This window comes from Trachurus japonicus, unplaced genomic scaffold (genome assembly GCF_045865225.1).
Source record: "Trachurus japonicus isolate A0001 unplaced genomic scaffold, Traja_1.0 AP031002.1".
Classification (NCBI taxonomy): Eukaryota; Metazoa; Chordata; class Actinopteri; order Carangiformes; family Carangidae; genus Trachurus; species Trachurus japonicus.
The window spans coordinates 1-10,694 of NW_028221135.1; the positions used below are offsets into that span (position 1 = coordinate 1).

The 10,694-nt window shown below is 38.4% G+C and overlaps 1 long non-coding RNA gene across 1 annotated transcript; it reads left to right on the forward strand.

Annotated features, from left to right (window-relative positions):
* Window positions 1-1,897: 1,897 nt before the first annotated feature.
* On the forward strand, window positions 1,898-7,848 carry LOC146959852 (uncharacterized). The gene is made up of 3 exons (XR_015035581.1): window positions 1,898-1,983; window positions 4,049-4,153; window positions 7,502-7,848. It is a non-coding gene; the product is annotated as an uncharacterized LOC146959852 (long non-coding RNA).
* Window positions 7,849-10,694: the final 2,846 nt, after the last annotated feature.

A 10,694-nucleotide genomic window follows, 5' to 3' on the forward strand; every position in this document is an offset into this window, starting at 1 on the left:
GCACTCTAAGAAATGAAATGTTGGTTTTACTTAACAGAGTTATGTCAACTTTTCCCACGAAACTGTGTTGTTTAAATAGGAAAAGCAATATACTATTAATGTGAATAACACATATTAAGTAAATCCAACTTAACTATCTTACTTTAAAGCTACATAATATCACCAAATTGCATAACCACAACAATGTTATGTTGGTTTTACTGACACCTCATTCAATTAACTTAATATGATTGAGTTCAATTTACTTAACTCATATTATTAGGTTTGTGTTAATACAATAACTCAAATGAATACAATTTAAGTTGCTTAAATTCAGTTAATCCTTTATTTTACTCAGGACTGGAAGCATTATTATTACAAATAACAAAGTCATGAGTACAGTCTAAATGTATGTAACAACACTCATCCCTGACCAATATCCCCAAACATGTGGCTTTCTTTACAATCACAAACATTAATGCATTTTTATCAGTTGTATGTTTGCTGTTGACCTCTTATTTATGTTTCAGAGTGTTTGTGAAGGTATTTTATGTAATGTACTGTATGAGTGTTGTATGCGGCATTGTGTGCTGAATGTTTGTAGCTGTATGATGATTTTGCATGTGTGGATGCTGCTAAGTGTGTATGTGCGTGAGTGTGTGTGACTAAATTTACTGCAAATAATCTTACTTTGACCTCCACTTGAATGGAATCCCTTACGAAAGAAAAATATATTGCAATATATTAGAAAATATCATGTGATATATTAGGCAATATATTCCCATATATGGGATTTAATTTTTATATTTTCCAATATATTGCAATATATGCATGGATCATATATGTGTATATATTGAGAAATATATTGAAATAAAGACCAAAAAGGCACTATATTTTTAAATATTTTATATATTTATATATATATGCATGGATCATATAAGTGTATATATTGAAAAATATATTGAAATCAAGGCCAAAAAGGCACTATATTTTTTTTAATGTTTTATATATTTTCATATATATGCATGGATCATATATGTGTATATATTGAAAAATATATTGAGATCAAGGCCAAAAAGGCACTATATTTTTTAAATGTTTATATTTTATACAACATACACACACACACACACACACACACACACACACAGATATATATATATATATATATATATATATATATATATATATATATATATATATATAAATATATATATATAAATATATATATATATATATGTGTGTGTGTGTAAAACATTTAAAAAATATAGTATATAGTATAGTATATGTGTATGTTTATAACCCCCCCCCCCTGTAACAAGTTAAGTAATTTATCTAACATCACAATTAGTCCGAAGCTGAAGGTAAAAATTCAATTAAAGTAAATATCCTGCATAGTTCTCCTCCTCTGTGTCCTCTGATCAGAGCGGTGACCCTAGCAACGGTGTGTTTTACTTAGCAATGGTCTGTGAACCGATTGCAGGTCAGGAATTATTTTTTTTATTAGATATAAAAATAAAAAATAAAATGTTACCACAATGAAACAAAATCCATTGGCTGTCTCATCGTGAGCATTTGAACATGATTGGTTGATCTGACTGACATAATGGCTCTTGGCCAATGACAGCTGTGCGCGCCTTTCCGGCGCCAAATTTGAAAATAACCGTTACTGCTGCTGTGAAACGGGAACCGCCGCGACGCACTTCAGTCGTTCAAGAATGACCAGTCATGTGGATTATTTTTACGATACGGATAAATGGACAAACAGTCGGCTGGAACCTGGTCCTAGCGAGAGCTTGAGTGAATTTAAATCCTGCAAAAATACCAGGTAAGATATTTCTCTGTTATTATTGTGGCGTTGTTGGTGTCAGGGATTCAAACGAGGCAGGCTCTGGTGAGAGGGAGGGGGGCTGTGTAACGTTAACGGATGTGAAGTCCTGGACATGTCTCGACATGTCACCATGGAGGGTTTTTTTTTTCTTATTCTCCTTGTTCTAACCAACGGTGAGGAGGATGTTTCAGCCGGTACATGGCTTCATTAACGTGTTACAGAGAAAAGGGTTAGAAAGAAAAGAGAGAAAAGCTAATCGCCATTAGCACATGAGCTATCCGGCTTTCAACCCCGTAGTAGCATTCTAGCGAGCGGCTAACTGGTAGCGTTAGCGGCTAACTGGTAGCATTAGCCACCGGTGTCGGCACCAAATGTGGAGGCTCCGGGCTGCCAAAACCGCCCTGACTAATCTGATGTTTGTTAAATCTACAAAACGAATTACCGAACAAACACCACCACTTCTGTGTGCACGCCTCTGCAACTAGTCATGGCTATCGTAGCCGTTAGCTTAGCTGCTGCTGACAGCTAACAGCAGCAGCTAAGCTAACACCAGGACGTCAGCTGTTAAAACCCTCCCGTTGTCGGACACAACATGAAACTACTCCAATTAGCTCAGTCATGTTGTAACAAAGATATCTGCTGGAAAAAATATTTTTTTCATGGGCTGTTTATTGAGTTATTTAAAGGTTGAATATGTAGAATATTTATTAAAAGCTATATTTTTTCAAAAATAATACATCCATGGGGCCTTTAGAGGGGTACAGAATGAAAGTATTGCTTTTCCATAAAAAATTTTTTTTTAGTCTGAATTATTATTTTTAATTTTTTTGACGGGCTCGACAATGACTTTCTGTCAACGTTCTGTTTACATTCGTACCTGCCTGTAGCCGACATGTGGCTCAATTCTCCGCTGTTTTCCTGCCTCCTCCCGGTCGGATGCGTTTGTTTCCAACCAAGCCTTTTTAATAATCAATAGGTGGATCAATGGATTATCATATACTTGTTAGGATGGGTGTATTTGTGTAGTCTTATCTGTCATAAACACGTTTATCGTCGCGGACTTTCGGTGCCACGGAGCTCCTTTTTTTTTTTTTTCCAACTTGAGGAGAGCAGTGACAGCGGAGGCTCTGAGGCTCTGAGCAGCAGCGGTGTGGAAGGCAGAGAGCCTCCACTGTCCCTGTAACAAGCTACAAGTCATTTATTATGCTGTTAATGACGGTAAAAATGAAACATAAGGTAAATATCCTGCTTAGCTCTCCTCCTCTGCTGTCCTCTGATCAGAGCGGAGTCCCTAGCAACGGCCCGTTTTACCTAGCAACGGTCTGGCAATCGACTGCTGGAATTCTTTTTCTGTTGTTGTTCTTGTAATTCTACATAGTCAACCTTTAAGACACTGTTTTGAACACTGTGTAAACATAAGTGAAAGTTCCTTTAGAACAGTGGTTCCCAAACGGGGGGGGGGGTAAACCGGCTTCGGAATGTGTTTTATTTTGAAAATTAACCGGATTCTTCCGCTGTTTCTTTGTGCGACTTCCTGCCCGGCTTGACAGGCTCGCTCGCGGCCATAGCTCGCGGCTCGCGCGCCGCGCCGCTGCTGCTGTGAACCGGAGCGACGTGGCTCCGGTGTGACACAGTCGTTAACATCAAAGGGCTCCGCTTCTCGCTGCTTCGCGGCTACTCGCGGCGCGCGCGTGTGTGTGTGAGAACCACTGCTTTAGAAAACGCACTCTGCTGCAGAAGAAAACAACATGAACTCTGCTAGTAACAGAAACTACTGGAGATGAGACACTACACTGACTGTGGCCTCTTAGCATGGTTACTAATACTCACTCCTGTTAATAAAAGTAAAGTATCACTGATATTAGTGTATACTCGGTTGATGAAGTATTAGTCATCCAGCTGAAAATGATATAGCCTGCAAATAAGCCATCATTAGTGAATCCAGTTTATACACACAGGTGTAATAAGTTCAATTCACCCTTCATAGGTTGGACAAAATAATAGAAACTTTAAAGTCAAAGATATGTGGCAGTAATTTTCATTAGGATATTAGTTCTAAATATAGTGTTATTTGAGTAATAATAATCAGGATCAGCCGCAAAATAAAATAAAAAAAAATCATTCTATCCTTAATACTGTGACACAGCTAAAGATATTTTTGTCCTTGATTAATTAATGTTTTACTCTGTTTCTAATTGACTGAATACTCTTTGTTATGTCAATCTGTATTTTACACAGCCAAGGACCCACAGCAGTGCTCTACCCATGAGATCATCGTGCTGGAGAACCCGAAGTGACAATAGAGCAAAAGATGATGGGGTACAGACTTCAACATGCAAACAGGTAGGCAAACAGACCAAGAATTATGGCAAATGCATTTTGCTTCTTAAATTTTTTCAGATTAATTTCAGTTCAAGTTTTTAAAGTGATAGTTCACCCAAAATTGAAATTGCACTCATTATCTACTCACCCTCATGTCGACTAAGGGCTGGGAGGAGTTTCAGAGTCCTCAGTGGCTTCTCTCTTACAGGGGGTCTCGACGTAGCAGTGCATGTCCATATAACGGTTGCAAATGGATACCAACTGTCTTCATAACAAAAAGACACACCAAAAAACATCCAAATACCTCCATGCTGCTCGTATGTAATGTTCGTCTTGTATTGAAGCCCCGAAATGCGAAATTGTCCCAAAAACAATGAAATAAGTCAATTTTTCGAGCTTCTCGAAGCTCTTCTTCCCGGTTCGTCATATTTGGACGAACCAGGGTCTGTTCTCTTCCCAGTTCGTCCAAATATGACGAACCGGGAAGAGGAGCTTTGAGAAGCTTCCGCTACAAAACAAGCTTGAAAAATTGACTTATTCAATTTTTTCCGGGACAATTTCGCATTTCGGGGCTTCAATACAAGACGGACATTACATACGAGCAGCATGGAGGTATTTGGATGTTTTTTGGTGTGTCTTTTTGTTACCAAGACAGTTGGTATCCATTTGCAACCGTTATATTGACATGCACTGCTACGTCGAGACCCCCTGTAACTCAGAGAAGCCACGGAGGACTCTGAAACTTCTCCCAGCCCTTAGTCGACATGAGGGGGAGTAGATAATGAGTGAAATTTCAATCTTGGGTGAACTATCGCTTTAAATGTATAGCACCATCCCATACAGAAGTAATTGAAATTTCCACAGGACTGATGCTGGCTAGCCTCGCATCACCAGGCTCTTCAGACAAGCGAAGAGCCTGGTGTCAGTTACCTCCCAATTAGTCTGCATTCTGGTTCCTGTCTGTAGCTGATACCGAAATCACCAAATTCACCAAAATAAAAGTATTCACCAACATAAAACTTATAAAATAACAGGGTACCCGCGGGGTCTTAAAAACTTGAAAAAGTCTTAAATTTGATAACTATAAATTAAGGCCTTGAAAAGGTCTTAAATTTAGTTTACAAGTCTTAAATTTCATTCTCAAAGGTCTAGGGGTGTAACGGTACATGTATTTGTATTGAACGATTCGGTACGGGGCGTTCGGTTCAGCACAGCGCTGTGAACGAGTGAGTTTCGGTACAGAAGTTGTGTGTGTTTACAGTCCGCCTGCAGCTACACGTGCAGCCCGTTTACGTCGTGGCTATCGCTAATGCTACTGCTAATGCTACCGCTAGCGAGAAAACAGAGGCTTGAAGACCCTCCTGCTTTTGGGAGGAATGGAGGTGGAGGTGGGGGGGCTGTGGCTCCTATCTCCTCTCTGTCTGTCTGCCTGTCCGTCTGTCTGTCTGTCTGTCTCTCTCTCTGTGTCTGTGTTGCGCACAAGCTCCAGTACATGTGGATCTGCTGCAGATGCTGTCAGTGCCCGATCCGTACCCGGAAACACGATCCGTTCCAGCGCTTCTGCGCATGCGCCGTTTTACGGCATTAGCTTCAAAGCTATGCTAACTGATAGCCTAGCAGTAGAGCAGCTAAAAGTCCGCTGTAGCGTTGTTAAAACGTCACTTTATTAATTTTAAATATTTTTTCATGCGAGAAAGTCACAGTTTAGAGTCCTAATCTGTGGTCAGTTTATCCAACTGACGTCTGTTTGGAAGTTTGCTCCGGTTTTGGGAGAAGTGCAGAGCTAGCTGGGAGCAGAGCTGGGAGCATAGCTGGGAGTAGCCACCGGGAGCTAACGTTAGCTCGCTGCTCGGCTCATCTCAGAGGCAGCAGCCGGCCGACTGAGGTGATCGACCGATTAACTGATCGGTCTACATTACATTTAATTTAATCAGAAATAGAACAGAGGGGAATTCGTTGCGACGTGCTTGTGTTTTTCCTCATAGATCGTCTCTGTTTTCATCCATATCCGCGGTGTCTGCCGTAAACTAAAAGAAGGGGGGAGTGCGCGTGCGCATGCGCAGAAGCGTCCTGGAACGGATCGTGTTCCGGGTACGGATCGGGCACTGACAGATGCGCCCAGAGCAGGCACACGTCGCTGCTGTGTTGACACTACGCACTGTGCCTCGTGATGACCCGCGTTATTCATTCATTTATTTATTTGCGGCCGAACGGTTGCATCGTCAGGCAGCCGTTGTGGCATTTGCCCACATTGCCCTATGGTCAGTCCGTCACTGGCTCGAACTGTTAGTGCTGCACTTTACATGTAAAAAAAAAAAAAAAAAAAAAAATCATTGTAAGGCTGTATGTTTTGTTATTTTGAGAATAATTTATTGAACTTATTAGGCAGCACTTTACAACAGTAGCCTTTTATATTTTTTTCATATTTTGTATAATGGCTTGGTTTAGTTTAATAAGTTTATTTGTATCAGGGACAGAATGTACCTACAACATAGCATTAGTAGGTGAGTAAAATAATTACATTTGACTAAAACATGTAAATTTGGTTTAGAAAAATTCCTAATAAACAACAAGCAAATTTATGTTTTGCATTTTGTTCTCTTACCGAAATGAACCGAACCGAGACCTCAAAACCGAGGTGCGTACCGAACCGTGATTTATGTGTATCGTTACACCCCTACAAAGGTCTTATTTTTTATCTATCTGCATGATACGTCGCAACAACATAACTGTATCTACTTGCAAAAAATCATGGAATGCTGCGTTGGCAAACGTAAAATGACTGTTGCGAGGTTGGTCTTAAATTTCATTAGATGTGGTCTTAAAAAGTCTTAAATTTGAGTTGCAAAATTCTGGGGGTACCCTGAATAAACATTAACTTGTAATACAATAAAAGCAAAATGTCAATTTAATGGCTCGGGGACTTTCTTGTAAATTATATTCCTTAAATTAAAGAGTTTTACCGCATTTTATTAGCTTGGTGCTTTTATTTTGAAGGAAAGGTCTGTCTCTCTCGCCCTGGATCCGTTTCCTACCAAAACAGCGGGTCAACGGCCCCAGACTAGATGCTGGCTGACTGAGTGATAGAGTTGAGGGAAATCATTGACTATACAGCTGAATACCGACTGAATACTAACATTAAACTAGTGGTCTATTATCTTGTTTTTACTGGTGTGGAGTCTGGACTCCAGTAGGGATAGGCATTTCAAGCGAAAGTATTTGATAATCGCGGAGTACTAATCGATTGACTCTTTGACACCCCCCTCCAAACCCCCTGTGAATGATCTGATGTTTGATGTTAGGTTGAACATTAGAATGAATTTAAATAATATTTAAAAAATCTCTTTTTTTTTCTCTATTTTTCCCTAGATGCACCAAGGAGCCAGCTGATTACTACCAATTGGAGGGTGGACATCTCTTCATCTGCTACATACATACATCTGCTTTATCTGCTACATCAATTTTCTTTTGGCTATTTATTTCTTTTCCACAGTTCCAAAAGTATATGTATTGTCTGTTCAATGGCATTCTTTAAAAATGTTGCACTGTTCAGAAATGTAGAGTCAGTCACATTTCCTTTGTCTGACCATATGCCAGGCCTGTTGGCAGGGTTCTTACGGATCCTTAAAAAGTCTTAAAAGGCATTGAATTCATTAATCTAAAAACAAGGCCTTAATTGGCATTAAAATGTCTTAAATCAATTTTTCAAAAGTCTTAAAAATGTTAACACTTGGTAAGTGGTATTTTATGGTGGCCGTCAACACTAAATTTCTCACAGCCACCAGATTCCGAGTCAGTGGTGTTTTTTTTTTTTTTTTCGGACTTTTTATGCATTTATTTTGAAAGGACAGCTGGAAAGAGACACAATCCAATGTTCATGTAGCAGTCACTTTACCTTGGATCACATAGGAAAGTGGGTAAAATTGTCCCTAACCCTATGTAATTGATGTGAGGTGTTTCTTTTTTTCTGCATTTGTGTTTATTATGAAGTTGGTCTTAAATTTAATTTCAAGTGGTTTTAAAAAAAGTCTTAAATTTAACTTGGCTTAAGCTGTAGGAACCCTGGTTGGGGTTTTAATAGGCCTGTATAGCTCCCTACCTCAAACTGGGTTCAGTATCTGTGCCTGATTAAAAGAAAATAAAGGTTGCTTTTGATAAATTACCCAGTCTGTGTTAATATGTGGTATAAAGGTTTGTGCACATATTGCAGTTTGCATATTTAAGTATTCATCCACAATATATTGAACACATATGTCATGTTTTTGTTTCCATAATTTTCCATATATTAAATATATTCCACAATATATTGAACACATAGCCATACATATATTTCATGTATAATTTTACATATATTTAAAATATATTCTACCATATATTGAACATACATGTGACACTATATCTTTTCATATATTATCAATACATTTTATCATATAAATCTGAATACATTATGGTGGATATTTATAAATATAAAATTGCATATATTTTGGGATATATAAACCCATATATTATATATTCAGGTTTAATATATTTCAATATATTGAAAGGGGCAGTTTTTTGTATATTTTGCAATATATTGCAATATATTACAATATATTACATCAATATATAATATGTTGTATAATATATGTGTCATCAATATATTTTTCCATATATTGCAATATATAATATATTGTATAATATATGTGTCATCAATATATTTTTCCATATATTTACAATATATAATATATTGGAAAATGTAATGGAAGAATAATATATTACAATATATTACAATATATTGCAAGTAATATATTGGTAAATATATTTTTCTTTCGTAAGGGATCCAACTCTGTACCACAGGTGGGAGTGTCAAACACAAGTACAGACAAACAAAATAACATGTTGAAGATTAACAGTTGTGTCCAGCATCAGTCCACAGTCCAAAAACATTCAGTTTTTTTTTCTTGAGTAAGAATCATCAGAAAGCCAAGCACAGTTCTTATCCACAGTCTTGCTGGCAATCTTTGTCCTTGATGAACTGCACCGTAGTAGAGAACTTGTTTCCATCATGGCAGGTTCTTGGGATAGATCATGTCTAAACAATACGTAGATTGACCCAACGGGGCTGCACATCTCTCAGGTCTTGTAGCACTGTACATTCTTCAACGATGATGCCAACATCCACAGGCGGATCTGTTCCGTCTTCTCCCTCTCGTTTACACAGAGTGAATTTCCAAATCCACTTCCTCCACTTCTCCCACTCCACCAACATCAGCATCCTAATGGCAGAAAGAAACAGTATTAATCAAGCATATGTATTATAAATGTTATTTTGTATTAGCATTTGATTGAGTCTTAAAAGAATAAGACTTTTAATTGTGTTTTTCTTGTCAGGAAATCACAAGTAATCATGACAGCACAAACCCAGAATTTTAGGAATTTTTGCAAATTAATTAAAGAAAAACTGAAATAAAATACCTGAACATAAGTATTTAGACCCTTTACTCTGACAAAGATCACTGTGGCTGAGCTCCAGAGATCCTGTGTGGAGATGGGAGAAAGCTCCAGAAGGTCAACCATCACTGCAGCCTCCACCAATCTGGTCAGTATGGAAGAGTGGACGGACGAAAGTCTCTACTCAGTACTCGATACATGAAAGGCTGCATAAAGTTTGCAAACAACCACCGAAAGGCTGTGAGTAATGATGATGGTTGACCTTCTGGAACTTGATCCCATCTCCACACAGGATGTCTGGAGCTCAGCCACAGTGATCTTTGGGTTCTTGGTTTCCTCTCTGACCAAGGTTCTTCTCCAACTGTTCGGCTCAGAGCTGTAAGGCCTTCTTTATACAGGTGTGTACCTTTCAAATCATGTCCAAACTATTTAACTCAAAACAGCTAGACTCTAATGAAGTTGTTGAACCATCTCAAAGATGAAAAAAATAATTTGACGGCACCTGAATGACCTACGTGAGTGTCAGAGCAAAGGGTCTAAATACTTAACGTTCAGGTGATATTTCAGTTTTTCTTTAACTAATTTGCAAAACTTTCTAAAATTGTGGGTTTGTGCTGTCATGATGGGGTAGTGTTTTTTTTTTAACATAAAGCTGCAACATTACAAATGGTGACAAATTTAAGGGGTTCTGAATACTTTCCCATACCCATTGTATGTCAACAGTGTTTAAAAAAAGAAAGATTTTTCTATATTAAAGCAGAAGTAAGTGATATATTTGTGTTAATATAAGTCTTAAATAGTTATATCTTCCGACAGCAATCACTTACATAGAGTGTTTGGTCTGAAACACGGGTCTGTCAGTCACTCTGCTCTGCTCTGAGCCGAGGAGAAAACATTTATCGTATCCTACAGTTTTTATCCAATGAGGAGAGAGAACGGCGTGCAGGGCTGTGTGTGCAGCCAAGGGACGCCGTGAATGTGGCGACGTAGGGACGAGGACTGTTATGGTGCGTTCAAGGAAACTCGTATTTTTCCGACCTGTGAAGTCGTACCAGTTCGATCTGGTACGAGTTCACGGGTCAGAAGTTACGAGTGGCCGTTATAGTGACTTTCACCGGTAAAACAAGTCGTA